A 17,990-nucleotide genomic window follows, 5' to 3' on the forward strand; every position below is an offset into this window, starting at 1 on the left:
TATAGTTATTTATTTTTTAATTTTTTTAGAAATTTATATTTTCTATTTTGGCAAAGATAAGTAAAATTTCAACTTTGATGAGAGACCAACATCCTTACTTACACATCATAATGAGCCTCTTAAGTCAACAATTAAAAGAAATAAAATTATAAAATAAACTCTGAGTAAACTTTTCCCTTCCCTTCATGCACATTGAAAGAAACAATAATGAGATTTAAGCTAATTTTATTTATGTTTCCTTAATAACCGCACCTAGAGTAAAAGTCAAAATTAATTGCCACCTAGAGTTAAGCTAATCTTGTTTGTTTCGTTAATAACTGGACCTAGAGTAAGAGCCCAAATTAGTTGCTACCTAAGCTGTAAACAAACTTTTCCCTTACGCTAATCTTATTTATGTTTCCTTGGAGTTAATTGTGGAGACTCGGGAACTCACACTTTTACCGAATCAAAAGATCATTATTTTTTTATAGGTTACATTACTCTTTTTCTTCTGACATGGCCAGGATTGGCCGCGTTTGGTGTTAATTTTGACTGTGTTTGACGGAACTTTGTGTCATGATATTAACTGAACTCTTACTTGACCAAGTTTGACAAGATTTTGTATTAACGGAACTATTTAACAATTCCATGATCACTAATTTCGTGAAAGGAAGAGTTGGCTCTTGTTTCATGATATTAACTGGATCAAGTTTGACCTGACTTTGTATTAAAGAATTATTAAGATTAAAAGTTTTAAATTTAGAAAAAAATGTATTATAATTGGGGATAATACAATACCGTGAGTCTTGTGAACGCTCCCTTTCTATCCCGATTTTAATCCAAACCCCATCGCGAAACAAAAACATTCAGAAGGAAACGGAAACGGTTTTTTCCGGAGGACTGAATTTTGGGGAGGATTCACCCTCGAGTATATCTGCATTTAATTCTTGCATGAAACCGTTACAAATTTATCCACCGTAGATTACTACATGGACGGCCAGAACTTGAGACCACGTAAGTGGAGGACGAAAAATCAGAATTGGGTAAACATTATATATACACGTATTGAAACGAAAAAATTGATATTCAGACCTACTGAGTGAAGGGCCTTTCTGTATCTATCAGAGGTTTGAGTGAAAATATGAGCACCTCATCCATGATGTCCAGAGTTGATCCTGCAACCCATGAATCCCCACTCACGGCCAATGAAGAATGCCCGGTAGAGGGAGGGCCAAGGCGGCACGGAAGGCCTAAGGACTCCAAAAATAGGCCCAAGCCTCTTGTGCCTGCAACCAGTGACTCCCCAGTCACGGCCAATGATGAACGCCCAGGAGACGGAGGGGCAGTGAGACGCCAAGGCGGCGCGGCAGGCCCAAAGGCTCCAAAAATAAGGCCAAGGCTCTTGTGCCTGGAATCCGTGAGTCGCCAAACATGCTAAGTGTCTCGCATTCGAGATCGCATGTGGGGAAGACATGAGGATGACTTTGGAGACATTCGCACTCGGACGACAGCTGGGACTCTTCATTCTCAGTGGCAACGGAATGGTAAGGAATGTCACCCTCCACAATCTTGCGGATCCAACGGCAGTGGTGACGTATGGAGGACGGTTGCATATTTTATCAATCTCCGGAGCTTTTCCCCACACCACCGAGAACCAGCAAGCGACAGAAATCATGGTCAGTGTGAAAGATGTGTGAACTGGTGCCACAGTGGCAGGAACCGTGATGGGAAGCCTTCTAGCATTCGGCCGCGTCTTTGTCATGGCGGGCACAGTCGCGGACATCCACCAGGAGCAGCTGAACGTCCAGCCTGGGCAGGTTTAGCAACGTGGATTGTTCCAGTCGAATCTGACAGAAGCAGAAAGATAGACAAATATAGTGCGACTTTTTTAGATTTGTCTAACCTTCCGCTGGAGCACAGGAACGACCAGGTGGTGAAGGGCATATATAGGGTGACTTTTTTAGATTTGTCTTTACTGTTTTCAGGGTCATTGTCTCAGCACGTTTCTTTACCATGAAACTAATTCTGATATTTTTTTGGGGCTAGTTTTGACATTATTGAGATTATATGTTTTAAATAAAAAAAAAATTCGACAATCATAATGAAACCTTAGTGCAATGAAGATAGGATGAATAGGATGAATTGTTTTGATTTTTGTGTACAGTGCAAGTTAATTGATTGCTGTAGCTTTACAGTGAATACATATTTCTTATTTATTGGTAATGTTACAGATTTTTGTATTCAATGGTATAAAATAAAGTTATTTCATGATTTTAGAAAAGTATACAAAACAAAAAAGGATATATGTATTTTTTTTTTCTATACTTTCAACAAATCATATTAGGGCATAGTTAATCCTGAGATCTTTTTTTTCTAGTATGAATCTCACAAAACAGAAATGAATATCTGTATTTTATTGAAAAGAATATCTGTATTTTTTTTTATATACCTTTAACCTACCATACTAGAGCAAAGTTAATCCTCAGAACCTTTCTTTCTAATATGAATCCCACAAAACAGAAATGAATGTCTGTATTGTATTTTTTACCTTCACCATATCCTTTTCTTTCCAACATCTTGTATTAAATACCAAAGTGGCAGGTATCTTTAAGTAGATGGAATTTTTCCAATCTTTAAGAGTTTCAATAAAAATTTATGAGTTTTTTTATTTTTTCACTAGTTTTTTATCAGAAAGAATAAAAATTAACTAAATTTTTATTCAGTTATTTTTATATAGATAATGAGTTTTATCATTTATCACTATCATATCCCACATTTAAGTGATCCTAATACTATTTATTTTCTCTGCAAATTAGCCTTTACAAAAACATTTCCAATAATGGTATATACCTAAACTATGCATTCTGAAATAAACCAAACTAAGAGGTTTTGGCCAGCACACACACACACACACACACACACACAGATATATATATATATATATATATATATATATATATATATATATATATATATATATATATATATATATATATATACAATAAAACATCAAGAAAACTCAGGCATGTGGGCCTTTATGGAATTGAAGCAAGTCATTCTTCCCTGTGAACATCGTCTTGGAGGAAGTTGTAATATATGTATTTTTCTTAATCATTTAAGCCAACCTTAGAAAGAGATTATCCTATCCTCTTTCATTCTATGAAGATATGGATTATGTCTGAACTCTAGAATTCATGTACCAATGCATAGATATGATCCCCCTAGTGTAGGATAAAATGTAGATTTACTCTATATACTATCTATGATTGTTTTTGAGTGGATGTTTAGGATCATTTTTTTTGTGGAAAACCACATAATGCCCACATGGACACCCTTTTAGCCTTGTTGTTTGTACCCATCCCACCATGCCATCTAACTTATAGCATGATTTTTACTCATGCTTAGCCATCCTCCATTTACACCTTTTTTTAGAATCCCTATCCACCAAACTGTCTCCTCTTGGACTCCAACATAGTCCTACCCTTTTCAATTAGTTTTTATATAGATTCCATTCCTATGGTCTACCATAATAACCCAATATTCTGGGCCTCTTTCCAATTAGGATGTGCTCCATTCCACTTGTTAATTGCTTGATCTAGCACAAAAATTACTCTATGTTGTAATGCCACCATAGTTCCGTATCTGAGGCAAGTGTTATCTCACAATCCTACAATCCCATCTAGTGTGATGATAATCATATTGCCCTTCCCAAATGCCAATTTAATGAGCTTCAAGAACCAATGTTTTATCTTTAGACAAATTTCTTAAGGTATTTGTCTCATATAACCTCCTTCCAAATGTCTTCACCAAATAGTTCCAACCTAAGGGAATTCATTAATAATGACTAACCAAATACCTTTGTATTTAGAATACTTCATCCACCTATTACTCTTGTGCTCGAAATAGAGCTCCACTTAAAGAGATGAAATTTCAGATTCCCATGAGTCTAGAACCATAGGAAGCTCCATGAAACTAGGGGATCTCAGAAATAATGAGTGCTATAAGGGAAAATAGATGCATCCAACATATTGAATCAAAGTGAGCCAATGGTGAGTCCAACATTTGACCTTCTTCCTAAATTTAGAGAGTAGCCATGTCTAGTCCCAGAAACTATAGTATGAAATTTGTGATTCTTTTGTGTCTATTTCCATTGGAAGCTAGCTAAAACTAAGGCGATCTAAGAAATAATCAGTGTGGGAAGGGAAAATAGATGCATCCAATATATTGTCAGTTGTTGAAGGAAAGATTGAACCAAAGTGAACTTCCCACCTAGTCAGAGCCAAAGGGTGAGTCCAACATTTCAGATTCTTCCAAAATTTAGAGAGTAGCCACGTCTAGTCCCCCAAACTGTAGTTGTTAGGCTTCAACCTACATCCCAAATAGGTAAAGATTTCATGAAGGGTCTTGGTGGAGACCCCAAATGTTTGAGCAATGTAATTTATATTTGAAGGGTTCCCATGTGAGAAAAAATAAGAATAGACTTTTGTCCATTTCCAATAAGTGTAGAAGCCTTAATGAAACTCTCAAAGATGTGTTGTAGAGCTTCCCAATGTCATTCAAAATGTTAGAATATCCTCTACAAAAAATAAGTGAGTGATACTAACCTCCTGTGTCATTTTAAATCCCCTAAACATCCCCATGGCCCTATCCAAATCCCCTAAACATCCCCATGGCCCTAGCCAAATTAATATTTTGACTGATACCATGCATATATGAGCTTAGGGACTACAATCTACCCTAAGTTCCAAAAGGAGAAGGTGCAGTAACCTTCAAAATTATTGCAATGAAGTTGATTTATATAGGCCAAAATGGATCTCATCTCCTCCTACTCTTCTACATTACCCAATAACTCTTGTCCCAAGAGCTCCAAGAAATGTAAAAATATCTCAACTGTCACCCTAAAGTATTTCAATACTAAAAGGATTAATACAAAAAGGATTTCCTCTATAGTGATCAGTATATATAGAGTAGCATTTCATTCATTGTCAAACATTGTAGGATATTCTTTTGGACCCCAAAGAAGACCTCAATATTCACCTCATCCATTTTCAATGTGCACCTCATCCCTGGGTGTGAAGAGGTTCTGAGAATTTATGGATCTCATCATCTTATAAACCAGTTATTTATGGATCTCATGATCTACTTGCAGATCTGAAAATTAAAAACAGAGAATAACATAACAGACTGTAGACACAAACAATGGAATAACACATGTCTGCGAACAATACCACCACTTTATTATGAAGAAGAGATGAGAATTTTATAAACAATGCAATCATTCTCTTTATTACAAAAGATATTTTAGATGTTTCCTTTTTCCTAGTTTTTCAAATGTTTCCCTCTTTTCTATTCTTGGATGTTTCCAATGAAATAGTACGCTTTTGCTTGGTTGTCCAATCAGTGAGATGTTTTTGATTTTTGTGTCCTTTCTGGTTGCCTAGTTCCTCCCTGTTTAGATGAGGAAGCATCCTGGATTCCTCCACCAACTGAGGGAAATTGCGTTGCAATGTTTCTGCATTGATCCATTTTGCCTATGTTGGTGTGTGTCCCTTCCAACCAACCAAATATGAGAAGTATGGCTCATGTCGTGTATCCCGTTTCTTGAAGTCCAGAATTGTATCTTTGAGCAGAGGAGGGTGAAAATATGGAATATTATCAATCGAATGATGAATTGTAACAGATTCCTCAAGGAGAGGTGGTTCAAATAATTTGAGATTATTAACATTAAGAACATCGTGGATGCCAAGTTGGGAAGGCAAGTCCAAGCGATATGCATGTTCTCCAATGCCTTCCAGAATAGTATATTGGCCATATCTCAGAGGGTGCAGCTTATGATGCTGGCGCTTGAAGCATTGCTTGTCCAACAAGAGCCACACACGATCTCCAGGTTGAAAAGACAAGTGTGTTCACTCCTTGTCATGTCGCTGTTTGGCACGATCTTGGGCTGCATGCAAAACAACAGTTACTTGAGCTTGGCGTTGAGAAATGGATTGTATAAAATGATGAGCTGATTTTTGTTCCTGTAAATCATTTGCCATCTCCGCATAGTCCTCATTCACAGCATGTACCACTGCATAAATCAGGCTTTTTTTGTTTTGCTGACTACGAACTGCAACATTTCCAAAGTCTACATATGCAATACGTCCATCACGCATGGAAAAAATGTTTCCAGGATGTGGATCTCCATGAAACAATCCAAATTCTAGCAGCTGTCTCAGAGCAGCACTCACACCAACAGTGAGAAAATCAGGTATGCAGATGCCAATTTCTTTAATAGCTTGTGGATCAGTGCAACGGATGCCATCAATCCATTCCATCACAAGAACTCGTGAACCAGAAATTTCTTTGTATACTCGAGGAATCTTAACTGTTGGATCATCTTTGAAGTTCTCCAAGAAGTCCTCAATGTTACGTGCCTCAAGTGTATAGTCAAGCTCTTCAAGTAGCTTCTCGCCAAATTCATCAACAATAAGCTCCGCATTACAACCAAGTTTCTCAAGACTAATGCCATTCAAAAATGAAGCTAGAGTTTGAAAAAGGAAAAGATCCCTATATATGATAGGTTCAATTTTTGGCCTCTATACCTTTATAGCAACCTCTTCGACTGAGCCACGAAGAGTAGCATGATAAACCTGTCCTAAACTTGCTGCTACTATAGTTTGAGAAGATATTTTGCTAAATATATGTTCAAGAGGTACACCGGCCTCTTCTTCTATGATTGTAAAAGAAATCTTATTTGGAAACGAAGGAACATAATCTTGGAGAATGAAAAGTTCCTTCATATAATCTTCACGAACAATATCAGATCTGTTTGTCGAAACCTGGCCAACTTTGACAAAAGAAGGTCCCAAATCACATAGAAAATTCCGAAGTTGCTCTGCACGTAATGGAACTATCTCTAGACCCCTCCCAACAAGTCGATCATAGAAAAGGGTGATCCAATATAGCCCTAGTTTCGAGAGGATCTCTACTCCATGACCAAAAAGTGAGAATACTGCCCCTCTTGAGCCTAAAACTTTTTTCCTAACCATTTATGGAGTATATTTTCGAAAAGGAAAGCAGACACCTCGTTCAAGATTGAGCACCTCCATAGCTTTGCTAGATTTTTCTTGTGAAAATCTCATCATAGAATTACCTTTTTCTCCTCTTTTCCGCAATGGTACCTTATTTATTGGTGCAACTTCTTAAGAACTAGAACTTGAATTGGATGCTCCATAAACTAGAATCTTTCTTTTTTGTCTTGCAGGTGCCAACTTTTTTGTCTTCTGACTGTAAGTGCTTGTTTTTACATCTAGATAGTTGTCAACAAATATTTGATAAAACAAGTTGCGAAGATGACTGTTGCTACTAGCAGAAGACCCATTGAAGTCCCTGTGCACAAACACTGCATACCTGTTGTCTGAATATGATGAGGATGACGTCTGAATATGACCAGATGTCAACAATTCTTCAATTTGGCGTTCTATCTCAGTTGCCTCTCGAGGAGCAAGGCGATAAGATGGGGCATTGGGTAAGGAAGCGCCAGGAATAAGATCAATGTGGTGTTCAACAGAGCGTGCTAGAGGCAGCCCTGTGGGTTGGGTGAAGACATCTGAAAATTCATGGAGTAGAGGAGCCATTGAAGGAGGGACTCGATTGGTGAGGTTGTCTGGCTTGACGGGGCGAACCAAGCACAAAGAAACATCTTGGTTTAAATTGACTCTCAGAATGGGAGCTTTGCCAATGGAAGGTTGGGTTGATGTGCTAGCTGAGGATGTAAGCACATAGGTGTGCCCATCGTGCTGCAAGTGGTATTGGTGATCTGTAGCATGATAAACAACATGTTGAGCCTCTTGGTACGGAATTCCTAGCAATAAATCAGCACAATCTAGAGGAGAAACATCACATACCACAGTATCACGAAAAGGTCCAATAGCAAACGTGACAGCACAACATTGTGAGATGGTAAGACGAGGACCGTCCTTTCTGACCCAACCGAGCTGATACGGGTGGGGGTGAGGAGTGGTGGGAAGGCAAAGGCATTCAACTAAGTCTTGTGACACAAGATTCTTTTGACTCCCATTGTCAAGAATAAGCGTGGTCAACTCATGTTTGATTTGACAATTATGGGTAAACAAAGGTGTAACAGAGGTGTTTGTTGCATTAGCAGTCATGAGGATGAGAGAGGGGTCCACTTCTGTCGGATTTTTGAGAGAAACAGCTGGAAGTGGGGTAGTGGCCTTTGGTTTTTCGACCTCTATAAAAAGAGTTTTCTGGGGGCGGAGATTTTTCAATACTCGACAATCTGTAGAAGCATGTGAGTTGGTCTTGTGAAATGTGCACTAGGGGGTGCGGTGAGGTGTGGGGGATGAGGCAGAGGCGACATTAGAAGAATCAAAGGAAGATGGACCATTTCTGGCTTGAGGATATCAGATTCGAGTACCCACTTTGCATTCCACCGCCAGGGCCAGAATAAAGGCCTTGTCTAATGAAGCACTATCAAACAATTCAACTTCACGACGAAGAAGCATTAGCAAACCAGAATTAAATTTGATAATTAGTACCTCGTCTGGATCGGATATATGGAGTTGAATGCGCAACTTGCAGAAGACATCAATGTAGGCTTGCACTGATTGATTGGGTAGTTATCGAAGCTGCAACCATTTGGCAAGGAGATTTTGTATATATCCTAGAGGATAGAAGCGTTCACGTAAGGCCTCGCAAAAGAGATTCCAAGATGTGATAGGCGTCGATTTGGTCTCGGCTTGTTCTCCAAGTTCCACAACCAAGAACATATTCTAAAGATGAGTATCCCACCATGTTTGTGCTAGGCCTTCCAATTTTAGACTGGCGATCTGAAGTTTCATCTCCTCGTCCATTGTTGGACAGGTTCTAAAATAGTTGGAGAGGCTGCAAATCCAATTATCAACAGTCTCACCATTCATTTGCCCTGAGAATTTGGGCAGTTGAAAGCGTGTATCAAGCTGCATTTTCCCTGGAGGGCATTGTTGTTGTTGCAGCATAATTAGGTCTTGAAGAGCCCTAGCTAAATCATTCACTCGCGAGTTCATGATTTTCATCCACTAAATGGAGTGAAATGTATGACCATTAAAAAAAAAATTCTTCGAACAGGTGGATGGCTTCCAAGATCTTATGCTCTGATACCAATTGATCTATTTGTAGATCTGAAAATTAAAAATAGAGAATAACAGAACAGACTGTAGACACAAACACTGGAATAACACAGGTCTGCAAACAATACCACCACTTTATTATGAAGAAGAGATGAGCATTTTATAAACAATGCAATCATTCTCTTTATTACAAAAGATCAAATCAAACTGCATAATTAGATAAAGCCAATATATTTTAGATGTTTCCTTTTTCCTAGTTTTTAAGATGTTTCCCTCTTTTCTATTCTTGGATGTTTCCAATGAAATAGTATGCTTTTTCTTGGTTGCCCAATCAGTGAGATGTTGCTGATTTTTGTGTCCTTTCTGGTTGCCCATCTCACCATAACATAATTTGCATAAGCCCCTTGATGTTCCAAATAGTGTTCCAACTTTTCCTTTGATTTCAAAACTATGGAAAAATTAAGTGTTTAGATCCCCTCACCTACCCTCACTGATCCAAATAGCCCTACTCTTCAACCTCCATGTAGTCTCCTCAAATGTCACAACGCCCTTCTTCCTATCTTTCAATGTATTCAATATTTCTAATTGTTGCATAGTGGGTGGCACTACTGACACACTCTCCCTCTCCCTTATATCTATAATCTCTTCTATCAATGCCTTTAGTTGCTGATATAAGTTATTCTTTTTATTTCTCTCCCATATACACACTTGTTTTTTAGGTTCTTTAATTTCATAGTGATTTTTTTCATGGTAGAGGGTGTCTCATATGATTTCCATACCCTCATTACTAGTGTATTAAAATATTCCTCCTCCAGCCATGTCCTCTTAATTTGAATGCTATGCCCCTCCTGGCCTACTTTTGGCATCATTGAAGGAAAATAGGAGATGTTGTCCACCATACCCCTAATGTGTCCAGAAAGAAAATACTAGAATAGTTCTTATGTGCCTTTAAGTCTTCCTAATTTGGATCCCAAAGAGCAACCTGAAAACTCACCTGAATCAATTGTAGCCATGAACCAATATCCATATAGTGACTAAAATATGAAATGGATCTCCCAACATATACCATCCTCTCCTGAACAAGTTATGATGAAAGAAGTTACAAACTAGAATAGGTTTAGCACTGACAACATTTTTAGTGGCATCCCCAAGCCATGCCATATTGAAGGAAAAAATATTTATGGTGGTCCATTGGACAGGAACATCAAATAGACTAACAGAATCATGCAATAGGTGCCTTCTTTTCCCACAAAAGTATATGCTACTGATTGTTTAAGTTTTAGGTCTCTTGGGCCGCTAATAACAAGAGAAAATGCATGACCTTTAGTCTTTTGCATGGCCAAGGAGGAGAGATCAATGACATGGTTGAGCATTAGAAATTAAATATGAGTGTTAACTAAATTATGAGGGGATGACATAGGAATAGGGTTCAATGAGTTTGGCAGGGGAAGGTAGTGGTGAGGACCATGACTGGTCTATATTAGGATGGCTCCAAAGGAGGAAATATAGAGGTGTCATGATGGGTGGGAGGAGGGAGGACCAAGGTACTCCATAGAGAATAGGCCTGAGGAGCCTTGCTAACTTGCTAACATCAGGTAAAGTGTGTAAGAGTCCACTAGAATTAGAGTTTGTACAAAAAGGGGTATAAGTTTGATTCCTACCCACCTAAGAAACTTACAATAGGGTAGGGGAAGAAGGTATTGATTGTGAAGGGTTATAAATAGACATATGATTAAATAAAATGGGCTCACATACCTTGTTCACATTCCCTTTACCAGTGTGGAAATGGTTTTCTACCATCCATAGGAAAGTGTGTGTCATGCTACACATCTCTTCAATTTTGGTATCACCTGAGAACATCTCTCAAGAATGTGTGGCCCCTCACCCATATGATGACATAACATACATCTCAATGAGATAATAGATCCTCTCCCTAAAGCTTCTAGAATCCCATTCCAAATCATTGTTTTCTCCTAAACCAGTCCAGTGCTTCACTTAAACAAGGATCAAAGCCACCCTCTTAGCCATAGTTCTAGGGTCCATATAGACCAAACTTCCTCTACATTACCAATATCTATTTGCCTGTTATAGATCCAATACTCTTAACAACACACATGATAGTTTTACCTAGATGAGATTTCTCTTAGGTGTCTCCACTAGCACATTAAAACCTATATACCACAGGTTAAGTCTCAACAATCATAGAATTAAAAATGGAAACCTTATCTCTATGCTAATTAATTTTGATATTTTTGTTAGTTTTGGCATTATTGACATTATATGTTTTAAATAAACTTTTTCTTGACAATCGTGTGGAAACCTTATTTCTATGAAGATATGATGAATTGTTTTTATTTTATTGTAAGGTGTAAGGAAATTGATTGGTTGTAGCTTTAAAGTAAATACATAATTATGATTTAATGGTAGGGTTACAGATTTTTGTATTCAATGGTGTGGAATAAAGTTATTTCATGATTTTAAAAAGGTATACAGAACAAAAACAAATATATGTATTGTTTTTTCTATACCTTCAACAAATCATATTAGGGCTGGGAACCTTTCTTTCTAATGTGAATGCCACTAAAAAGAAATGAATATCTATATTTTATTGAAAATAATATCTCTATATATGTTCAACCTACCATACCTAGGGCAATGTTAATCCTTAGAACCTTTCTTTCTAATATGAATCCCACAAAACATAAACGAATATATGTATTGTATTTTTTATACCTTCACCATATCCTTTTCTTTCCAACATCTTGTATGAAAACCAAAGTGGCACGTATTTTTAAGTAGATGGAATTTTTCCAATCTTTAAGAGTTTCAATAAAAGTGTATGAGTTTTTCTATTTTTTTCACTAGTTTTTTTTATGAGAAAGAATAAAAATTAACAAAATTTTTATTTAGTTGTTTTTATATAGATAATAATTTTTATCATTTATAACTATCATATCCCACATGCAAGTGATCCTAATACTATTTATTTACTCTGCAAATTAGTCTTTACAAAAACTTTTCCAATAATGGTATATCTCTAAACTATGCATTCTAAAAAATATGTCCTTCTTCCCTCATAACATCATCTCAAAGAAAGTTATAATATATGTATTTTTCTTAATCATTTAAGCCAATCTTATAAAGGGATTAGACTGTCCTCTTTGATTCTCTCAAGATATGCATTATGTATAAACTCTAGAACTGATGTATCAATGCATCGATATGATCCCACTAGTGTAGGATCAAATGCGGATTTACTCTATATACTATCTATCATTGTTTTTGAGTGGATGTTTTGGATATACTATCTATGATGTTTTTGATTGGATGTTTAGGATCATTTCTTTTTTTGGAAAACCACATAGTGCCCACAGGGCCTCCCTTTCAGCCTTGGTGTTTGTACCCATCCCAACATGCTAGTGTAACTTATAGCATGAATTTTCACTCATGCTTAGCCATCCTCCATTTCCACCTTTTTTGAGAATCCCTACCCACCAAAGTGTCTCCTCTTGGACTCCAACATAGTCCTACCCTTTTTAATTAGTTTATATATAGATTCCATTCTAGGTTTCCAAATGGTTGTGAGCCATCCATAGGAAAGTGTCTGTCATGGTGCACATTTCTTCCACATTTCTTCCATTTTCGTATACTGAGGACATCTCTCAAGAACTTGGCCTATATAATGACATAACATAAAATGTAAAAGATATGCACTCTTCCGCTCTTCAAGAAGACAGTGTTCATTTCCTTGCACTCTTCATGTCTGCAATCTTCATGTCAAAAATGGCAGATATTAGAGTTCCAATTGATAGAGAATTTATTTATTAATCAACTAGAAACTTTGTTCTTGCGGTTTATCCGTTTCTTTTAATATTCTAGTCATCAGTCATTTGCGTTGGAATGTCTGTCAATTCAGTACCGTGATTAAGCAAAGTTGAAATAGACGGGTTTTACTAGGGTTACTGATATTTAAGATTACTTTTATTTATTTATTTTTAATTTTTTTCCTTCCATCGAAGTAAGTTTATAGGAATTTTATTTATTACTTGAAATAATTTTGTATTGAAAGGGATCTAGGACTATTTATTGCTTGAAACAATTTTGTATTTAATGCTATGTAAGACTATTAATTCTCATGATCTTGAGGAATTTTATTTATTGCTTGAAATGGTTTTGTATTAAACACTATGTAGGATGATTAATAACAATATTTTAAAAAAAAATTCATAGAATTTTCATAACTTCAAACATTTCTCATATTAGCACTATCACCTCTAATACATGAGTGATAAACCTTTTGTCTATTAACAGTTTTTTCAACTCATGTACTTCACAAGTTTTTAGCCCTTGATGTTGCCACTTTGCATTATGCATGAAAGATCATCTTAACCATGGTCCTCAACATAATTTTGAGTTTTGGACCCTAGGTTTTTGGGAATTTATGGCTTTTCTTTTGCTGAGTGATCTTATAACTTTTAGAAATTTTATTTCTTGTTTGAAATAATCTTGCATTAAATTCTAATCTTAAGTATTAATAAGGATATTCTCATAATGTTTTAAAATTTTAATAACTTCCAAACATTTACCATATTAGCATTATCACTACTAATACATAATTGACCTGATTATTAATAGTTTTCTGAAACTGGTGTACTTCACAAGTTTTTAGTCCTTGATGTTTCGACTTTGCATTATGCATGGAGGCTTCTTTAATCATGGTAGTAATCAAAATTTTGGTTTTTTGACTTCAGGTTTGTGAGAATCTATGGTTTTTGCCATGGTATTCATGTTGAAAATTCCAATCAACTATGTATTTAGACACGACCACTTCTTTCATTGTTCAATGGTCCCTAATAAATGGTATCAAAGCTTAGGAAAAAATGAGATAGTTTATGATGATTTGGACCAAGAATCCAAAAAAAATTGTGTAGTGACCATTGAAATCCCAAACAACTGTTTCTTTAAACACCATCACTTCTATCATTTTGTAATCCTAAAAATTATGTGACCAAGGGAATTCTTCAATAGAAAACTACCCTTAGGGAAGCCTCTTACTTTCTCTAACAAGAACATAGATTTTATGTTTAGGAGCCTAGTACCAGGCATTGTTCCACTAATTAACCCCTAATTCAGGTTGGCTCCAATTTCTATGGACACAAACATGCTTAAATTACTCATTCTAGAGTTATCACACTTTAAGGTTTGTTCAAGCTCCTAAGCGTCTCCACCTTCATTCAAGCTTTCCATGAAACTTGTTTCTGTAGGATATTAATATAGAACTATAATGCTGGATATTATTCTTATGAACAACTAAAATACATTGACAAGTATGTTAGATTTAATCTATGCCACCATTCTACTAATTCAAATTCATGTTGCATCATAGGCTCCCAAAATCAAACCTAAAGGCCACAGTCTTACTAGACTTGATGGCCTAAAGATGGAATCAAAACTAAATTACTGTTAGGTCTCTATAGAACTAGTGTGGCTTGGTAAAATTACAAACAAGCTAAAGACACTAGCTCAAAATAATCCATTTTCATCATTGTTCAAGATGGAGAGCCATAATTGGCGCATCTTGCTCTTTAACTCCAGCCAAAGGATGATGGAAAAAGTCATGGACATGACCTTCTATATGCTCCATTCTACCTTCAAGGTTTACTAATTTGTCATGGATTAGTTTTTGACCTCTTAATGGATGCCATCATGCACAAAATCCACCCTTGGTTCTTTTGAAGATCTTCATGAACATTATAGCTTAGTTCCTATTTTTGTTCTTGTCATGAGCCAATTGCTCTAAAAGGAAAAAGCATCTCAACTCTACTTGGATGCATCATCATGAGTCATGTATCAAAGGGAAAAGGAATCTCAACTCTACCTGGATTCACGAGTGTGATTAAGAAAATTTGAATTAGACAGGATTTGTCTCATTTACTAGTGCTACTAATCTTTAAGCAATTTTTTTTGTTGATTGCTCTTATAATATTTAGGAATTTTGTTTATTGCTTGAAATAATTTTCTATTAAATACTATGTAGGACTATTAGTAAATATATTCTTATAATGTTTAACTCTCTTTTACTGACTTCAAACATTTCTCATACAAGTACTATCATCTCTAGTACATTAGTGCTAAACTACGTGTCTATTAACAATTTTTCCAACTCATGTACTTCACAAGCTTTATCCCTTTATGTTGCCACTATGCATTATGCATGAAAGGCGTATTTAACCATGGTTTTTAGTAAAATTTTGGGTTTTGGACTATAGGTTGTGAGAATTTATGGTTTTCCTTTTGGTGAGTGATCTTATAAATCTTAGGAATTTTATTTCTTTCATGAAATAATTTTCCATTAAATGTTATTCTTAAGTATTAATAAGGATATTCTGAGAATATTTAGATTTTTTAATAAGCTCAAACTTTTATCATATTAGCATTGTCACTACTAATACATGATTGACCTGTCTCTTAACAATTTTTTGAAACCCATGTACTTCACAAGTTTTTAGTCCTTGATGTTGCTACATTGAATTATACATCAAGGGCTTCTTTAATCATGGTAGTGAACAAAATTTTGGTTTTAGGTTTGTGAGAATGTATGTTTTTTCAATGAAATTCATGTTGAAAATTATTATTTAAAAGTTTAAAAACTACTGATAAATGTATCCTCCACTGAGATCTTAATCATGGGTGTCATTAGACACCACCACTTCTCTTAGTGTGTTTTTTGTTCTCACTGGTTGATCAATGATTGAGACCAAAGCACAAAATAAATATGTTTAGTGACCATTTAGATTCCAGTCAATTGTGTCTTTAAACAACATCACTTCTATCATTTTGTAATCCTAACAATTATGTAACCAAAAAAACTCTTGAATAGAAAACTTGCTTTAGTCAAGAATTTTAGGTTCTCTAACAACAATATAGATTTTTTGTTTAGGAGCCTATTTCTATTAGAAGCCAAGAACCACACACTATTCCATCAATTAAACCTTACTTCAGGGCTAAGTGAAATTTCAATGGACACATTCATGCTTACAACTTTTGAATGAAACTTGTGTGGCTAGAAGATTAATATAGAACTGTAATTTTTTATATAATGGAACATTATTCTTAGGAACAACCAAATACATTGACAAGTATGTTGGATTTATTTTTGTAAATCAAAATTGTCTCTTAATTCACATTCATATGTTACATTGTGATCGGCTCCATAGAAAAAACATAAAGGCCTCATTCTTATTAGAATTCATGGCCTAAAGATGTAAACAAATCCACAGTACAAATAAGCTAATCACACTCTAAATCCATTTTCTCATAACCCAATATAACCAAAAAATCCCACTTAGCTCAAAAAAATCCATTTTCATGATTAATGTTGAAGATGGAGAGCTAGAATAGGCCCACCTTGCTCATTAACTCTAGGTTCTGTATGCTCCATTCTACCTTCAACATTCACTAATTTTTTTTACCTCTCAGTGGATGCCATCATTCCAAAATCCACAGTTGGTTTTATTGGAGATAGTTCATGACCCTTATAGTTTATTTCCTATCATTATGCTTGTGAAGAGCTAGTTGCTGTGAATAAATTGTAATTTACTCCCATGCTATGTGTCAAAGGGAAAAAGGCATCTTGACTCTACTTGGATACATCATCACGATTCATTTGCATTGAGTGTGTCAATTCAGTAGTGTGATTAAGTAAAGTTGAAGTAGACAAGCTTTGTCTCATTTCTATTTACCAGTGATATTAATCTTTAGCATTTTACTTTCTTTAAGAATTGTATTTATTGCTTGAAATATTTTTCTATTAAATGCTATGTAGAACTATTAATAAGGATATTATGAGAATGTTTAACTCATTTTTTCTAACTTCAAACATTTCTAGTATTAGCACTATCACCTCTAATACCTTAGTGTGATAAATTAAGTGCCTATTAATAGTTTTTTCAACTTATGTACTTCTCAAGTTTTTAGCTCTTGATGCTTCCACTTTTCATTATGCATGAAAGTCCTTTTTAACGGTGGTGGTGAACATTTTTTTTGGTTTTGGAATATAGGTTTGTGAGAATTTATGGTTTTTGTTTTCTTGAGTGATTTTATAAATAAATTTTAAGAATTTTATTTCTTTCTTGAAATAATTTTCCATTAAATGCTATTCATAAGTATTAATAAGGAGAATATTTTAATTTTTTAATAACTTCAAACATCAACCATATTAACACTATCATGACTGAGCTGCCTGTACTTCACAAGGTTTTAGTCCTTATGTTGCTACTTTGCATTATACATCAAGGGCTTCTTTAATCATGGTAGTGAACAAAATTTTGGTTTTTGGACTTCATGTTTGTGGGATTGTATGTTTTTTCCAATGAAATTCATGTTGACAATCATAATTTAAAGGCAGAAACTACATATAAATGTATCTTCCATCTGGATCCCACTCATGGGTGGCTTTAGACACCACCACTTCTCTTAGTGTTTTGTGTTCTCTTATCAAATCTCAATTAAAAATGAGATGGTTGATGAATGATTGGGACCAAAACTCCAAACAATTTTTTTAGTGACCATTGAGATCCCAGACAACTTATCTTTAAACAACATTATTTCTATTATTTTGTAATCCTAACAATTATGTAAGAAATAAAATTCTTTAATAGAAATCTTGCTTTAGTGAAAACTCTTAAATTCTCTAACAACAATATAGATTTTATGTTTAGGAGCCTATTTCTATTAGAGGCAAAACACCACTTATTGTTCCACCAATTAACTTTCAAATCAAAGAGGAGTTCAATTTAGATGGAAACAAACATGCTTAATCCTACTCATCTTAAAGTTCTCACCCATTAGGGTATTTTCTAGATCCTAAGCATCTCCACCTTCATTCAAGTTTGACAT

General features: G+C 35.4%; 1 pseudogene; it reads right to left on the reverse strand.

Moving 5' to 3' along the window:
• Positions 1-5,885: 5,885 nt before the first annotated feature.
• LOC149149061 (protein ACTIVITY OF BC1 COMPLEX KINASE 1, chloroplastic pseudogene) lies at positions 5,886-6,761 on the reverse strand (annotated as a pseudogene).
• Between the last annotated feature and the right edge of the window lie 11,229 nt (positions 6,762-17,990).

Source organism: Pinus tabuliformis, chromosome 9 (genome assembly GCF_031772625.1).
Source record: "Pinus tabuliformis cultivar Carrire ecotype Pingquan chromosome 9, CPIR1, whole genome shotgun sequence".
In the NCBI taxonomy this organism is placed as follows: domain Eukaryota; kingdom Viridiplantae; phylum Streptophyta; class Pinopsida; order Pinales; family Pinaceae; genus Pinus; species Pinus tabuliformis.